Source organism: Macrotis lagotis, chromosome X, assembly GCF_037893015.1.
Source record: "Macrotis lagotis isolate mMagLag1 chromosome X, bilby.v1.9.chrom.fasta, whole genome shotgun sequence".
Classification (NCBI taxonomy): domain Eukaryota; kingdom Metazoa; phylum Chordata; class Mammalia; order Peramelemorphia; family Peramelidae; genus Macrotis; species Macrotis lagotis.
The window spans coordinates 126,241,474-126,260,756 of NC_133666.1; the positions used below are offsets into that span (position 1 = coordinate 126,241,474).

At 37.6% G+C, this 19,283-nt stretch overlaps 1 protein-coding gene across 3 annotated transcripts in view; it reads right to left on the bottom strand.

The window, feature by feature from the left end:
* USP42 (ubiquitin specific peptidase 42) overlaps positions 1-19,283 on the bottom strand; it is a 160,881-nt gene that overhangs the window by 82,436 nt on the left and 59,162 nt on the right. The window lies entirely within an intron of this gene.

Here is a 19,283-nt window from a genome sequence, read left to right on the forward strand (position 1 = left end):
TACAAACAAAAATTGCTCCAAATAATTAATAGAGAAATGCAAATTAAAACAACTCTGTGGTTTCACCTCCCACTCAATCAGATTAGCAAAGATTTATAAAAACAGACAAATGTCAAATACTTGGGGAAACAATGAGAAAGACAATAGACCTCCCAGAAAATTAGAGATGTCAAGGAAATGTTCATAAAAAAAAAATGAGCATGATAAAAGACAAAAATGGGTAGGAATTTAACAAAAGCAGAAGACAGATGAGATTAAGAGGAGGAGGGGAGGAGGTAAGAATACACACACACACACACACACACACACACACACACACTTTTAGAAAGGTCTTAACCATCATGGATAACTGTGTTTATGTGGCTACTGATCTAGAGACTGACCCCTCCTGGAAAATGAAGTTAAATAGACCCTAGGAAGCATTGTTTACAATAAAGTGATGGAATTACAGCTGAGCTATTTTAAACCCTAAAAGATATTGCTGTTTAAATGCTGCACAATATGTCAGAAAATTTGGAAAACTCAACAGTGGCCACTGAATTGGAAAAGATCAGTTTGCTTCCTAAAGCAAAAGAGGAGCAATGCCAAGGAATGTTCAAATTATCAAACAATTTTCCTCATTTCTTCTGTCAGAATGTTTATACTTAAGATACTGTAAATTAAACTTCAGCAAAATGTGAACCAAGAATTACTAGAAGAGCATGCTGTTTTTTGAAGAAGCAGAGAAAGTAGAGATGAAATTACCAACATTTGCTGGATTATGGAGAAAGCAAGGGAATTCCAGAAAAAACATCTACTTCTGCTTCATTTACTACACTGAAGTCTTTGACTATGTGGATCACAGCAAAATATGGCACTCAAAGAGATGGGAGTACCAGATCATCTTACTTGTCTCCTGATAAACCTTTATGTGGGCCAAGAAGCAACAGTTGGAACCAAATATAGAACAAATGAGTGGGGGAAAAAAAGAGTATATTTATTTATTTATTATTTAACTTATTATTTATTTAACCTTGTTTATTTAACTTACATGTAGAGTATATCATTCAAAATACCAGACTGGATGAATCAAAATTTGGATATACAGTTGCTGGAAGAAATATCAATAATTTAACACAAAAAGATACCACTCTGGTAGCAGAAAGTGAAGATGACTTAACAAATCTTTTGATGAGGGTAAAAGAAGAGAATATAAAAGCTGGTCTGAAACTTAACATTAAAAAAGCAAAACAAAATTAAGATCTTCCCAACTGTTCCCATCATTTCCTGGTATATAGAGAAGTAATGGAAGCAGTGTCAAATTTTATATTCTTGGCCAAGATCAATACAAGATACAAACTGTAGCCATGAAATTAAAAGACTTGCTCCTTGAAAATGGCAAATCTGAACAGCATATTAAAAAGCAGACATCACCCTACCTACAAAGATCCATATAAGTCAAAAGTCATGACTGTTTTAAGGCATGCAGAATCCATGCTTTTGAATTGTGCTGCTAGAGAAGACTTTTAAGAGTTCCAGACAGTTAAAGACATCATATTGGGGGGCAGCTAGGTGGCGAAGTGGATAAAGCACCCGCCCTGGAGTCAGGAGTACCTGGGTTCAAATCAGGTCTCAGACACTTAATAATTACCTAGCTGTGTGGCCTTGGGAAAGCCACTTAACCCCATTTGCCTTGCAAAAACCTAAAAAAAAAAGGCATATTGGCAAATTAATTTAGGCTATTAACTGGAAGGTCAAATACTGAAGCTGAAGCTCAAATTTTTTGGTCACATAACAGGAAGATGACTGATTGGAAAAGACTGATGATGGGAAACATTGAAGGCAAAAGGAAAAAGGGATGGACAGAGGATTAAATGGGTAGATAGAATCATGGAAGTAACAAACATTAACTTGGACAGATTTTGAGAGATAGTGGAGAATAGTGTGTTGTAGGCCATGTCCCCACTGACATGGGGAACAACAACAATGGGAGAAAACAGGCTCACTTGTATAATGTTTCTGGAGAAGTGAATTGGTCCAGTTATGCTGGAAAGCAGTTTGGAACTATGTCCCAAAAATTATTAAACTACATTCACTTTGACCTAGCTATTACATTGAAACACCATTATCAAAGAAAGAGGAAAAGGACCCATGTACAAAAATACTAATATCAGCTCTTTTTGTAGTAATCAAAAACCTGGAAATTAATTGGGTGGCCACTTTTTGGGAAATGGTTAGATTGTGGTATATGAATGCAACGGAATATGATAATACAGGAGATTCAAAGAAACTGGGAAGAGCTCTGTGGTCTTGTACAGAGAAGCAATTTGTACAATATTATAGAGAAAAACATCTTTGAAAAACTTTAGAATTCTGGTCAATGCAATGAAAAACCATTAAGCCGAAAAGACTGAAAAAAGAAATATGACCATACCTGCTACCCAGAAGAGTGATGGACTTAAAAATGGAAATAAAATATACATTTAGGATATGGATATTGTGGGAATTTGTTTTGCTGGATTATTCATATTTGTTATGAGGGTTTTATCTTTTCATTTTTTAAACTTTTCAATAGGTGAGAGGAGTAGGATGGAGAGAATAGATAATTTAAAAAATAAAGATAATTTATTTTTATAAAAACTTGTGGAGAAATAGACTAAACTAAATTGAACAATATCCAAACCTTATAGTCTTTTAGGATAGAGATGTCAAAAACAATGACTATGACCCCAAATCAGATTAAAATGTAACAGGGAAATATTTAACAAAATAAATAAAAATATAATGCAACATATACTATGTTAATTTGTGATTCTCTAAGCCAATATAGAATCTGAAGATCTGATCTGAGTTTGTCACTTTTGTTTCATTCAGAATATAGCTATCAAAGACTTGTAAAAGCTTATGTTTTCCAAACAACAGACATAAATGGGAATATCACCTTTTGGCACTTGCCCCCAAAGGACTTGACTGGTGGTTTGGTGCTAGGGTTTTATTCAAGATCTAAAAACCTTAAATAATTTTGATCCAGGAACTGTAGTGAATTTAATTCTAAAACTATTAAACATCCTAAACAATGTCTAGATCCAACCTACCTTTCCCACCTTATCTCATTTATTCAGTAATTCATTCTACAAACATCATTAAGTATATACTGTCTACAGAATTCTGCAGTACTAGTTGTTGGGAGAGAGCTAGATAAATTTACTTAAGACTTAAGGAATTTATTATCTATTATGGCAATAAAATGGACACAATTATAGATTCAATATTACATGACAAGTGAATTAGTTATAAAACAAATAGATTTTCCTGATATACAGTACTTCTCCCTTCTTTTTTCTGTCCTGTTGTCTGTTTTTTTTCCCTTAGGTTTTTTTTGCAAAGCAATGGGGTTAAGTGGCTTGCCCAAGCAAGGGCACACAGCTAGGTTATTATTGTCTGAGGTCGGATTTGAACTCAGGTACTTCTTCTGACTCCAAGGTCAGTACTCTATCCACTGCACCACCTAGCCACCCTCCTGTTGTTCTTTTTTTTTTAAGCATAATCTTCCAGATTCCTCTTTTAATCATAAATCTTGTTCCTGGACCATTATCTACTCCTCCCTCCCCAAAATATCCATAGAGGTTAGGAAAAGGTGACACAAAGCCAGGGACCAGAGGGGAAGGTAGAGACATATTCCTCTTGATTCAATATTCTGGTGTCCTTGGCCTGTGTGGACAGAGAGCTTCCTCTGGTCACCTAGGACCACATAAAAGGTTTCTCAGTGTGAGGGAGGGTTCAAGCCCTCTGTCCTGCTGACCAGAGAACACTAATAAAAGGTCAGGGCCGCTGTATACTTCTTGTATAAGCTTGTGATGTAATGGGTCAGGAAACCTTTTATAATCAGTTCAATGACTTACATTATATGTAACTCATTGAACAACAGGGTACCAGCACCAAGCCACCCTCTAACAAACCTCTGTCTTTTGGGATCAAAGATTTAGAGTTGGAAGGGACTTTTATTCAACTTTTTTATTTTACAATGACCTGGAGAGGTTGTATGATTTATCTAAAGTCGCACAAGTAGCAGAGCTGAGATTTGAACCCAGGTCTCTGCCTCCAAATGCCTCCAAATGGACTCCTCTCTTGTATGGCAAATAAATCTTCTGCTTCTTGATGGCAAGCATTGTGTTTTGTGCTTTTTTTCCATTTTTCATAGCAACCTAACATAGTCCTAGCCCAAAGCAATTGTAGTGGAGCAGCTAGGTGGCACAGTGCATTAGAGCATTGGCCCTGGAGTCAGGAGTCAGGAGGACCAAAGCAAATGTAACTGGCATTTGAATAGTGTTTTAATCTTTGCAAAATACTTAACATAATCTCGTTGAGGCCTCACAATAACCCTGTAAGGTAAATACTACAAATTTTAAAGGGAACTTTAAGGGGAACTTAGAAGAGTTAAATGAATGACTCATTCATCATTCAGCTAGTGTCTGAGGCAACACTTAAAACCCAGGGATCCCTAATTCCAAACCTGAAAACTTTATTCATTAGGTCACATTGCCTCTTGAGTATGTAGGTACTCAATTATACTAAGTATAATATATAACCGTTTTTCCCTTAGGTAACCTTGCTCTGTATTTTTGTCTATTCAGAGGCTCCTAGCTCCCTAATGAATGAACTGTCTCCAATTGGTCCAGTAGTCTCCCTTCAGAATTTACATTCCTACCTATCCCACTTCCCACCCCTCATTATGAGAGATCCCTCCTTAGGCAACTCCCAACTTGTCGCATTCTCAAACTTCTGAAATTCCTTCTCTACTTAGCTGAGACTGTTTCAGAGGAGCTTGGCTAATTCATTTGCACAGCTAATTCACCTCTTGATCAGAGAGGCATTTGCTCTCTACAAAGGATCAGGGAGCAGAAGGGGCTTTTACAATTAGTTTAATACCTCATTAACTCCTTGTGATTATATTCTGGGCCTGAAGATTACAACTGAAGTGAGGAGAGGCCTCCTTTCTTTACATAAATAATTTTTCATAAATATTATTTTCATTATGTGATTCCTTATTTGCAATTCCCACAGCCCCAAGACACTTTCAATCGAGGGGAGGGGAAATCCTAGATCTTTTTTTCTGCACTACCACATTAACATTGTGTTTTGTATACTTATAGGTGCTACTTATATAGCACCTATAATGAACATGTGTGTGCATAGGACTTTCAGGGGCCATCCTGTGGAATGTGGGCTGAGTTGGTCTAGCCACTTCTAGAGAAACAAGTCGTTTCAGAGGTATTCACACCTGAAGAACTTGGTACTTTGGGAATAACACAGCAAACTCCTGGATGTCCACTGTGTAGGGAGTACAGCATAGCTGCAGCAGCTACTATTGGTCACTAAGTCAAGGCTCATTCAGTGGACCTTAGTTAAAAAGGGAGTGACTTCTACCTCTGTAACTCTCCATTTCTAGGGGAATCATGTTAACTATGCCATTTTCTGTAAGGAGTTGGGGGAATTGACCTTCTCCACTCCCTCCCATTTGGCAATTAGAGAAAAGTCCGGACCTTGGGGCCTCATCTGCCTTTTCTTATTTTTGTGTTTCCTTATCCCAAGCAGAGGTGATAAAGAGTAGTACTGAAAGGGATCTGTCAGTACCTTGAAGGCAGTCCTGAATGACTGGGAGATCCTGGGTCCTAAAGAGGGACTAGTTGCTCTACAGAAACTTTTTTCACACTCACTACATAGACATTTAAAATATTATGGAATTCAACCACACCAAAAAAATTCAGAGAAATTAGTTCATTCTTGCATGGATACATAAAGAAACATTGGACAAATATACACACCCTTTGTTATTTGGGCAATTACAAGAAAAACTTAAAAATATTAGAAAATAACCAGATTGAGACCTATTCTGGCAAAATTCACTGAGTAACATAAATCTTCAATTTTAGATGCAGAAATTTTAAAGGAAGAAAACAAGAAATTATTAAGTACCTTTAATGTGCTAGGTGAGGGGCCATTGCTAGACATCCTGATCTCTACCTGGGCACTGGACCCAGATGGCTCACGAGGAGAAAGTGAGGTGGTGACTCTTTACAGCACCCCCTCATTTAAATCCAACTCACTTGAATGTCATGGTATCACCTCCCTGTCGTGTCTTGATCTTCTACAAGAACGAAGGACAAAATACCCTCTTTGAGTAATAAGAGCAGTATAGGTAACACAATGTCCTTTTTTCTTTTTCTTTCTCTCTTTTTCCTTTCCTTCACTTCCTTCTCTTCCTTTTTTCTTTCCTTTCCCCCTCCCTTCTTTCCTCTTTCTTTTTCTGTTTCACCTTGGATTGGCCAATAATGGATCTCTTGGTTATTGTTTGAGCTTTGATTGGTTCAGACTGAATGTAAATAGTAATTGTTTCTGTTTTAGATAGCTTCATTTTGCAGTGTGTGTGTGTGTGTGTGTGTGTTGGGGGGTGTCATTTAGGCCTCTTCATCTCTTTCTTACCTAACCTTAATTACTGGATGGCTGTTATGTCAGTCAAACTGAGGCCTGTAAAGACTCTTAACTTAAAAAGGCCAGGGCCTCCCACTGCATCCTGGGCCATCTCCAGTGGCCCTGATTGATATCTAACCACTGAACTCACTGACTAGAGAGGAGTAAGTGAAACTGGTGACATAGCACAGCCTCTCCTCACTTAAATCCAACTCACTTGATGAGATGTCATCACCTCCCTGATGTCATGGTCTTCTTGGAAAATGGAAAACTAGCACAATTCAAGCAATATGCCAGACACTTTACAAATATTACCTCACTTGATCCTCACAATAACCCTGGAAGGCATGCACTATTATTATCTCCATTTTACAGGTGAAGAAACTGAGAGGTTAAGTGACTTGCCCAGATTACTTGCATGGTCAGTAAATGTCTGAGTCTAAATTTGAACTCACATCTATCTTCCTGATTCCTGATCCACTGCAAAAGGATCTTGTCTCTTTGAAAAAGCAATGAATAGCTAAAGGTTAGAGTAAAAAAGCCAAGTGTGCTTGGCTTGTGGCTTGTGGCTTGTGCTTTCCTAGTGCTCTAGTGTCTTTCCTCTATCCTTACCTTGTTTAAGGTCCTTCATACCTGCAGGAAGACCCTGAGAATATTTTAGCTTCTTAGGCTTATGCAAGGACATTAACTTTGCATTCAAGGACATGGTCATAAATGGTCAAAGGATGAACTGGTAGTTTTCAGATGAAGTAACTGAAGTTATCTACAGTCATATAAAAATGCTTTAGATAACTATTGAATAAAGAAATGCAAATTAAACCAATTCTAAGGTACCACTTCACACTTATCAGCATGTCTAATATGATAGAAAAGGAAAATGTCAAATGTTGAAAGGTATGTGAAGAAACTGGGACTCTAATTTACTATTAGTGGAGTTGTGAACTGATTCAACTATTTTGGAGAACAATTTGGAACTATGCCCAAAGGACTATAAAACCATTTGTGCCTTTGACCCAGCAATAGCATTACTAGGTCTGTCTCCCAGAGAGATAAAAAAACAAAAATATTTATAGACCAGAAATCTATAGGTGGAGTTTGGTTCCTGGGTGAAGGGCAGAGTTAAGACATAAATATCACTCATTGAGATATGCTACCTAGGGCCAGTAGTAGAATGACAAGAGTTCTTAAACCTAAACAGGGAGATAAATCTAAGAATCTCTCTAACCTAGAAATGACAGCCACAGAGAAGAAATACATGACCAGAAGAGTGACAGCAGATGAGGTACTATAGAATAATGAAAATGATTCTAGAAACAGCATCCTAGAAAGAAAAAAAGAGGAAATACTGCCTAACTCAGAGGTCCTGGATCTAGAAAGAGTTAGAACCATGGAACCTCCAGTACCATTGAGTTTTACTGGACTGTACAAGTTCAATAAATGAAAGTTTCCCTTTGAATAGATGCCAAGTACTTTCTCTTCAAATCACAGAGTTTTTATAGGTCCCTGGATTAAAGCAAGACTTGGAAAGGAAATAATAATGGGTTTTTTTTTAAATTACAAGTGGTTTATGTTGAGTCCTCTTGTTTTTTTCCTTCTTTCAGTGAAGTGAAATAAAGACTGATAACCTATCTGAAATATATTGTGGGCAGAGTTCTTATCTAGGAACTGAGAGATCTTGTTGTTTCTGTTCTTGTTGAGTTATTTGTGTGACTCTTAGTGACCCCATTTGAGGTTTTCTTGGTAAAGAGAATAAAGTGGTTTGCAATTTCTTTTTCTAGTTCATTTTGCAGTTGAGGAAACTGAATTTTCAATATGTTTATAATATAAGCCTTAGCCCCCCAAAAAAGCTCAAGATTGTTAGCCAGACAGGTATTTAGTATGTTTGATGAAACAAATGATGGACATATTGAATTATAAAATAATATATAATTAAATATATAAATAAAATTATTGACATTAATACTAATAATAAATGATAATTTAAATTATAATTATTTGTAAATATTCAAGCAGGTCCTTTGAATAAGAGGAATGAATAATATGCACATTTGATAGAAAGCTCCACCTCTAATCATTACTAAGGACAAGAAAGATAAGGTTGTGTTTCAGGTATTTATGTTCTTAAAACCAAAAAAAGACTGGTACATCCAAGCAGTTATAAGAAAGTGGGTTGATTTAATGCTGCCTTGTTTTGTAAAGGGGTTAAAGAGGTCTGCTAGTCTGGGATTCTGCCAGTGTGCACTGCACTAAAAATATAAAGAACTTTGATGATAGAAGAATAGATGAAATATTGATTCTTACAGGATGATTGCCTATCTTCAGGTAGCCCCTGAAAATAAGTCCTAATGTATCTTTTGGAGTAAAAATTATATAAGACTTGGTTTCTTATTTTCGGGAAAATACGGTAAGCATCTGAGGACAGATTTAAACTCAGGTCATCCTGACTAGTTCCAGCTCTCTATTCAATTGTTCCCAGCTATCCAAAAGGTTGGTACCTATCTGAAATATACTATGAACAGAATCCTTATCTATGAAAATGAGGATCTTTTACCCACATCCCTAGAACCTAGTAATATTCTGAGATTTCTAGGGAAAACCATAAAGGTGTGTGTGTGGGAGGGGGAATGAGTAAAGGAGATATATTTTTGAGAAGAGTTCCAAAGTGAACCCAGTCCATATAAACCCAAAGCTTAAGATTTTAGATTATAGGTTACAGGGAGAGAGCCAGGGTCATGGGATTTGAAGCTAGAAAGAATCTTTTTTTTTTTTTGGTTTTGCGAGGCAAATGGGGTTAAGTGGCTTGCCAAAGGCCACACAGCTAGGTAATTAGTGTCTGAGGTCAAATTTGAACTCAGGTACTCCTGACTCCAAGGCCAGTGCTCTGTCCACTGCGCCACCTAGCCGCCCCAACTAGTGATTTTTTTTTTTAGGTTTTTACAAGGAAATAGCGGTTAAGTAGCTTGCCCAAGGCCACACAGGTAGGTAATTATTAAATATTATTAAGTGTCTGAGGTCAGATTTAGCTGGAAAGAATCTTAAAGAAAATTAGTTCCCTCTGCCCATTTTTTAAGATAAGGAAACTGAGGCCTGAAGAAATGAAATGATTTACTTAAGATAACATAACTACTAAGTGATAGTGCCAAGAATCAGGCCTTCTGATTTCACATCCATTGCTATACACTGGCATGTCAGAATAGTAACCAAATCTAAAGATATAGGGATGCTACAGCCCAATTGGAAACATATGCAGTTGTGAAACTTTTGACAGTGTTTTGGAGAGGTCTCTCAAAAAAATCTCCACAACCAACTTTTCTCTTAAAGTGGAATATATGCCATGAGAGATTCATTCATCAGAAGGAATATCATCATTATCATAGTGCTTGGCTTATAGGGATAGGGTGGACCTGTGATTTCATTGATAAAGGGAATTCCCAGATGAGAAATATCCTAGTAAAGTAAGCGTTTTCTGAAACTAATAGTCTTAGAAAAATGCCTAAAGCATTGAGAGAATTAAGTGACTTGCCCAGGTTATTCCAAGTACAACATGTCACAGACATGGGATTTGAATCTGGGTCTTATTGCTTCTACATTAACTATCTACCTCTATGATACACTGCCTCTCTTCTTGGCCTATAGTAATAACTTAAATGTTTTTTCATTCAAATAGTCATTCATGGGGATTATGCCTTATCAATGTTAACCTTAGCCAGAAGGAGTTTATCAGATTTTTCTTATTTTGACTAGAATGAGGCCAATCTCCCTATAGAATGAGAAAAGCATTAAGTTAACTTTGATTCTAGGATTCAGTGCCAGAAAAGGAAGATCTGTGAGTGGGTTTTGAAATAAGACATACCTAGGAACAACATAATGATACTGATAACATATGTGCATATGTGGGAAGGAAATTTTTTTATAATAACTATATTTTAAAGATAAACAACTTTGAGTGACTTAAGAATTCTGATGAATGTAACTACTAATCATGATTCCAGAGGACCAGTGTTGAAATATACTGTTTACCTCCTGGGTCAAGAAATGGAAGGGGAAGATTGGGACAGATATTTTTGAGATTTGACCAGTCAAGGAATTTGTTTTACTTGTTTTGTTTTTGCATTGTCTTATAAATCTTTTTCTTTTTTAAAAACTTTTCAGTAGGGGTAGGGGGAGGAAGTGGGTAGGAGAGAAAAAATATTTTATTAATTATAAAATTAAAAAGTAGCAAACAGAAGATAACTGAAAAGTTAGAAAGGGGATAACTGTCAAATAAAGGAGTTTGTATATGACCCTGGATAGGTAACATCAGTTTTGTGCTTTACAAGAGTTGCTTTGTCAGTTATGTGGGGAATGAATTGGAGTGGTGAGAGACTTGAGATTGGGAGATGTAGATGTGATGAAGGCCTAAACTAGAACGGAGGTTATATGAGTGAAGAAAAGAGAACTTATATAAGAGATGTTGTGAAGATAGGAAAAGATAAGGTTTAACAAACTAAATGCATATTGGATTAAGTAAGAGTAAGGGGTAGAAGATGACACTGAGGTTGCAAATTTTATCAGCTAGAAAGATGACTACTTGATAGTATTCGGAAAATTCAGCAAAGGAAGAGTTTATGGGGAAAGAGAATGAAATATGTTTGGGCCATGTTGATTTTGAGAAGCTTACATTCAATTCAAAATAGCTTGGGAGAGGGGTGGCTAGGTGGCCCAGTGGATAGAGCACCGGCCCTGGAGTCAGGAGTACCTGAGTTCAAATCCGACCTTAGACACTTAATAATTACCTAGCTGTGTGGCCTTGGGCAAGCCACTTAACCCCATTTGCCTTGCAAAAACCTAAAAAACAAACAAACAAACAAAAAAGGTAGCCTGAGTGAAAAGGGTCATCTCTTCATCAGACTAGAGACAAGGAGACAAGAGGGATCAACTCCAAGGAGTCTTGAAGGGTAAGAGGTAGGGACTGAGGAGGGAGGAAGATGTAGCTTATGGAGTATGTTCTTGACTTTCTTGTAAAAAACCAAGATCCTTAAGTGAGAGAAAAATTAGGAAAAAAAACCAAAAGATTGAAAAATAGAATAAAATAATAAAAAAAAGACCTAGAAAATAAATCGAGATTATTTAAGATTCACTGGACTCTATGGAAAACCATGGTTAAAAAAGTGAATGCTATATTTCAAGAAACCATAAATCAAAACTGTCCAAATAACACTAGAGGCAACATAAAAAAAGAATCTACTCATCTCCTAGAAGGAAATGTTCTCCCACCCCCCCCAAAAAAAGTCCAAGGAATATCATATTTAACCAAAGATCCCATCTCAAATTAAAAAGTATTGCAAGCATTCTGAAAGAAGTTCTAAGGAACAACAATTAAGATCCCACAATATCTGGAAGCTTCTATTAAAAACCGAAGGAGATTTTGCAATATTATATTCCAAAGGCAAAAGAGATAAGCTTTCAGTCAAGAAAAACTTATCCTACAAAACTAAGAGTTGGTTATGAGGGGAGGGAGAGGAAGCTCTTTAATGAAAGAGAACTTTCAAAGGTCAGAGGTCAGAAAAGGTCAGAACTGAGTAGGCTAATAAAGATAAGAACTATGAAACCTGATATAAAGAAGATGGGAATATCTGTAGAATACTTGGGATAGCATCTCTCCATGTGAAGTGTTAGGAGTCTGTATCTAAGAGAATCAGATGAGAAGTGTTTGAAGAGACTATGGAGCAGTGAGAATAGGAAAAGCAGGTGAGAAGGAAGATAGTATTGGGGAAGGAATAGTCACAAACAAAACAAATTTCCTGATCCTTAAGTGGGTAAGAAGAAAGGGGAGGGAGAAGAAAAGTAAAAACCTAGAATCTAATGTGAAGGGAGAGGAATGCCTTGGATTGACTCCTAGAAACCTGGGTTAGTGACTGAACAAAGTGGTATTGAAATATTATGAACCACTGTTGCATTGTATGAAGTTATGTATTGTATAAAATAGACAATTTCAAAGGCTCCTGTGTGGTAAGCACTGGTGAGTGAAGTGAACAGAACCAGAGAACAATTTAAACAACATGCAGGAAAAAAAACAACTTTCAAAGACTTCAAAGTTTTAACCAATGTGAGGAATAATCATGTCTCCAGAATACCTATACTGAACATTTAGTCACCTCCAGTCAGAGAAGTGATGGATACAAGATAGAAAAGGAAACACACACTTCTAAACATGGTTATTGTGTAAGTTCATTTTGCTTGACTATATTTTCTTACACTGGCTTTCTTTTTCTCAGCTTTTAATTGGGGAGAATGAGTTAAGAGGTAGGAGGGAGGACTAGCAATAATGATGCCAAAAATAAAAAAGGCCTTTGAAACCATTTTTAAAAAGCTTATTAATTGAAAAATAAAATAAAATGAAAGATTAAAAATAAAATTCAAAGAAAAGACAAAATTCATAAACAGATATGCAAGACAGTTTTGAAAGTAATATATTTTTAAAGCAAACATGAAATAGCAATTCATAGCTTTATCTTTGTATTCTGTGGTGTGTTTGGACAACTTTTTTTAGTGCTTAAGTTCATTATTTTCAAAAAGTTTAATGCAGGGAAACTGTCTTGTAGGTAGGAAGATTAAATAGCCAATAAGATCTAGATTAGGTGATTAATTTGGATAGGGTAATCTTAAAAGCATGAGAGGTTGCTGAGTAATAATAGTAAACGGGAATGAACAGTATTCCAACTCCCCTATCTGAGGCAGGGAGGGTGTTAAGGGTATGTGTTAGGGTCAGGTCATACTGGAAGGGCTGGCCAGGTGTACACTATCGTTTGGGGGCAGCCAGAATTCAGTGAGTGCCAGTAGATGAAATGCATGTGAGGGGAACAAGTCTAAAATGCAATTTACTAAGGATGTCTGCCTATTTGCACTAAGTTATTCTCAACTATCTGTGCCTCCCTCCTCTAATAAGAGTATAGCAGACCCTGAGCAACAGTGAACTCTGGTAGATAAAGGTCTCATTGCCCACTCAAACTTCTAGGGGATTTTAAGACCAAGACCAATGAGATGTTTCACTCCTAAAATTTTGAGAAATGAGGAAAAGCTTACACCAAGGTTAGAAGTGAGTAAGTGAACCCAGAAGAAGTCAAGAGGAGCTTCTGGGAGAGTGAATGTTGAATGAGGGAAGAGATGATGGGAATAAAGCTCAACCACTCTGGGAGGCCACCAAGCATCCTGCTCCTGATGTTGCTGCTGAGCAAGGCAATGGAAAATACTGTAACTGACCTAGGTTTAGTTATGTGTAGGCTTCAATGGAGCAAGATGCGGCATATTTATCCATTCGGGTCTACCCCCCCAAAAAAACTGGGTATGCTCCTACTTGGGTTCCATAAATTGCTTTGGTTTTCATACAAACCTATATCCTGAATCTTCACTTCTGTAGTATGGTATATTTTTAAGAAATTGGTTCCTCTATGATGTCATTCTGTGTGTGTGTGTGTGTGTGTGTGTGTGTGTGTGTGTGTGTGTGTGTTTTAGGTTTTTGCAAGGCAAATGGGGTTAAGTGGCTTGCCCAAGACCACACAGCTAGGTAATTATTAAGCATTTGAGACCAGATTTGAACCCAAGTACTCCTGACTCCAGGGTAGGTGCTTTATCCACTGCGCTACCTAGCCGCCCCAGTATGTGTGTTTTTGAGGAACTGACTGCAGTTGAGAAAGGAGACTATAGCTGGCTAGATGTGGAGAGGGAGAGGGAGATGGGGAGAGAGAGAGACAAACACATGTATATGCACAAGAGGGGTTTCTAATCTCAGTGAGTATCACCTGGGTGCTTGAGATGAACAAGACATTTTATTGATACATATCACTATAGTTCCTTCAAAGAAGGGAAGGTCTGGGCTGTCCTGAACAGTCAGTAGTTTTCTGGTAGGAGGAGGTTTGCTAAGTGAGTGGGAGTAAGACCAGTGGCCTCAGGCAACTTTCTTCTCCTTTGATTAACCCAATATTGATAGTTAATACTAGCAAGGATATAGCCCTATAAAGTTTTACAAAAACACTTATAAATGATACCTCATTTTATTCTCAGGACAGCCAGGTAGTGCAGTGGATAGGGCACTGGGTTTAGAATAGGGACATGGAGTGGGTCCATGATGGGGGAGGCATGAACAGTATATCTGAGTCAGGATTTGCTCTGTATGAGCCTAATGAAGGTAGTACAGGCATGTCCCCTTCAGTGAGGGAGATGTATTTACTGCCTTACAGTGCTTTTGGGGGGAGTTAAAAAATCAACATCAGCAAAATCAGATCCTTATACATATACTTGAAAAGTAACTTCCAAGACCAGGGTAGGGGAACCTCTGGCCCACAGGCCATATTGGTCTGGCATTGTCAAGGCAACTGCGGGCAGGTCTTGAAATTCAATAATCTAGACACTTTTTAGGGGTGAATTAAATGTTTGACCACATATAACACCCATGAATAATTATATAAATATTCAAATGATCTTTGGAAAAATGATTACCCAAGTCTGATCTAGACTATGGAAAATGAGCATATATAATAAAAGGGTCTACAAACATAACAGAGAAATGGCAACAGCTAGTACCTATTGTATATGCTCAACCCTCAATTGTGAAGGATTGCTCAAAGAGTCACAGCTCACTGCTGCCCTAGGCAAGTCACTTCACCTTTTTTGTTTCATTTTCCCTATCTGTAAAATGAGCTGGCAAAAGAAATGGCAACCAGTCTAGTATGTCAAGAAAATCCCAAATGGGGTCATGAAGAATAGGACATGACTGAAATGACCCAACAACATTTTATTCTTCAAATACTGGAGAAGTAGGTGCTATTTCACATTTTACAAATAAGGACTCTATGGCAGTCTAAGGTTAAGTGATTTATCTGGGGTTAGAAATCTAAGTAGAGATCTCAACTCTGGTCATCTTGCCTCCAAGTATAGTGGTCTATTTCAAGACTCAACTAACTGACAAGACTATAAAGAATATCTTTCTGAGCTAGTAAAGTTACTTTGGTGCCTCTAGTCGTGTATAAATCATGGAAAAACATTGGCCAAATTAATCAATTCAGTGAAAACAATACAAACTTATTCAAAACGGCAAAACAGTAGATGTGTAGTGTTTGTCTTGGTCAGCTGAAGGCTTCTCTCTTAAGGTTAAAATATTCCCAGTGACAGCATGTTTGACATTTGTTCTAGCAGTACACACCTTTCATGCTGTGAAGAGTTTCCTTTCTATAAGAATGGTCCATTCTAACCGCACTAAAGATGATAGACATTTCAGAATACTTGTAACTAGGTCTTTAAAAGGGAGTTATAGGAAGAACCAAAACTGAGACAGAGATTTCTTTGCACAGCCTATTGTCTCAAGGCTGTGGGACAACCTTGGAGATACCAAGGAAATATATGTATCAGAGGGCTGTGGAACCCATTTCCCCTTAAATTGGAGGGAATTTTGAGGCCTCAGGGATGGGGATGGATAGAGGCAGTAGCAAAGTAGTAAGGGGTTTCTGGGGGTGAGCTGGTAGTCATAGCATTGTAAGAGCATCAGTGGAAAAAAGAGTGGTGGGACAATGGAGATGTTGGACAAACAGAAGAATTCTAGGACCAGATCTTCTGGATGGAGGAGTTCCTGTACAATAGTGATAAGCAGAGAACCACTACCTAAATGTAAACTTGCAGATCAATGGAAATGGACCAAGTATTAGAATTCTCAGTTCATGCTGGAGTCAAAAAGGAACTTTCAGGAAATAGGACTGAGCTTTCTATCAACTCTTTTACCTTCAAGGTTGGCTGGACACAAGGGCAGTGCTTTAAGTTTGGGGCACCTATATTGACCTTGGAAGATGTAGGGTTCACTAATGGGATACATGACTCTTTAGCAATCTTAAATGATGCTCAGAGTAGTGTCCTAAATCTTGAGAACAATATCCTTATGGAGACTCAAGAGACAAATCAAGAAATTTTTCTAAGGACTTAGGTACAAGATTTCTTGTATTTTTTTTTGTTGGGCCAAATAATTTGTCCTATATTGCAAAATGGTGTTGAATTTTTGAAAGGGATTTGAAGGTCTTTTACCTCTTTTTATTATAGACTTGTAGACATAATTCACAGAGGCACAAGCCTTCAAATTTAAATCCATGCAAAGCAAGGGCTTTGGTTCTTACTCCTGGAGTTATAGATAAAATTGACTTGAAACCACTAAAATAACTATGATTTTTAACTGAGTCAAGAGAGCATTATCAAACAATGTAAATCATTTCCATTCCTTCTCTAAAAGCTGAGTCCTTATAGCCTACTAATGCCTGCTGTAGGTCTGTGAGGGAGAGAAAGGAATTTTAAAATGAAACCTAGGATACCTGCTGAGCTCTAAGGAAAGGATCTTTCTCATTTACTTGCTAGCTACAAAGTTACTACACATGCCTAGAACTGTACTCGTTTTATTCAGTAATGAACCTAATTAAACCTAATTACATAATTTCTGATACCCATTTAAATACTTTAAAAATTATTTCTAGATAACATAGTTCCATAAATTATATTTATAAATTTCAATCTAATCAGGCAAAGATAGTCCTCAATAAGAGTATAACATTTAAAAAGAAATCAAGCACAGCCCCCCCCCCCCAAAAAAAAAAAAGCACTTCAACTGCAGGAGTAATTCTTTCCAAAAGATTAAACTATATTGTATGTGAATCTGTGAGTGTGTAAGAATTTCTGTATTCCTCCCTTTCTCTACTACCTCCCCTCCCCCCAGCCCACTCCCTGCTGGTCACTTTAGAAGCTACACTGATTCCAATGGAAAAGAAATTGCCATTTCCTAGAGAGCATTAGAATCAGAATTTGGTACACAATGCAGGCTTTCAGCAAACCTGCGTTCAACAAAAAAAATCTCCTTTGGGGAATAAGCTTCCAGCTCACTACCATGAGGCAGGGCAACAAAGAAGCCTATAAGAGAGCATGCTCACTAAATTTCCATTTGAGAAAGTCCCGTATTGTTATACCTGGAAGCATTCTGCAGAAGAGTGAACAGTACCACTAAAGAGACTTTACTCCTTAAGGAAGATCATTTATTTGATTTTAATCATTGACTAGAGGTTTCTAAGCTATCCACCACAACTCGGTTTTCAGAGTTGCTTTATTTGTTTTTGTGGTAGTGCTGCTGCCTGCCGATATGAAAAAAGGTATTGAAAGCAGTAATCTTTAAAATTCCCTATCTATATATGGTTGGCGGGGTGGAGTGGGGATGGAGGATCTGCTGATCTTTTTGAGCATTGCTTCCAAATTTAGGACCTCCAGGAGGAAGACTTTACAATCTTCAAAAACTTCGATGTCATCAGATGTCATTAGGAGAATCGCATGCAGCCCTCTGGTGATTTAAACTCCCTAGTTTTAAATTTACAGTAATTTTCAAAGTAAAAACCAACACATAGCAAAGGCATAGCTTGAAATCCAAGACTTTCTGAGTAAAGATGTGAAAGTATTAGAAGACAATGGAAAATGACTGCCATTTAGGAACATTATAGTAGATTGGGGATCCTATTCTGGACTTACAATGTAAACAGTAAAGCAATCACAAACACTGGGAAAAGATCAGACACAATCATAAGTTTTAAAAATTACTCCTGGATTTCCTAGCCATTAACTTCCTAAAATAATTAATATCCTGGGAAAACAGTCTTTTATCTACTGAGAATATTATAGTCTTTTTTTAGGATCATTTTTTTAATATTTATTATCATTTTGTACAAATTTTTTTATATTAATAAAATATTCTTGTTTAAGAGTAAATAAAATACCCCCTCCCCCCATATAGACTTGTTTGAGTGATAAAGTAAAGGGTAGAGAAAAAAATTAAAATTACAAAAAAGTAATAGTAATAATTATAGGTATGGCCAGGTGGCTCAATGACAGAGCATCAGCCCTGGAGCCACGAGCACCTGAGCCCATATCTGGCCCCGTGGACCCAACAATCACCCAGCCATGTGACATGCAAGCCACCCGAACCCCATGCCCTGCAAAAAACAAAAAAAAAGGAAAAAAGACCCAAAATAAAATAAAATAGTAATTAATAGTAGGGGTGGCTGGGTGGCGGATAGAGCATTGGCCCTTGAGTCAGGAGCACCCGGGTCCAAGTCTGGCCTCAGACAACCAACAATCACCCTGCTATGTGGCCCCAGGCAGGCCACCCAGCCCCATTTGCCCTGCAGCCCCCAAATAATAATGATGATAATAATAATAATGATAATAATAATAATGATAATAATAATAACAATAATAATAAATGTGCTTCAGTCTTTGTTCCAACACCAACAACTCTGTCACGGGTGGATCACATTCTTTATGGTAAGTCAATCGCAAAAGTTACTTCCATATTTTTCCACCACCGTTGCCATTGCTGATCGCAACTCCCTCCTTTTGTATTTCTCCACTACCATGTACTATATTTTCTCTCTCCTTTCACTGACTCTGCTGTAGGGTAGCTGAGTGGCCCAGCAGACAGATCCCCAGTCCTGGGGTCAAGAGGCCCTGAGCCCCCCTACCACCCCTTAGGCCCAGCATCCACCTGGCCCTATGGTCCAGGACAGGCCATCCAATCCCAGCCCCTTGCAAGAAGTAAAAAAGAAAATGTGTTATATCTGACCACTCTCCCCCCATGGTCCATCCTCTCCTCCGTCACTCACATCCCCCCTTCCCCTGCTCCCCCCTCCTTCTTACTTCAGATGTCTATACCGCATTGAGTATATACTGTTTCCTCTTGTAGCTATCTCTGAGGAGAGCAAAGATTCCCTCATTCCCCCTTGCCTCTGCCCTTCCATATCATTGCAATAGCTCATTGTAATAAAGAAAAATCTTATTAT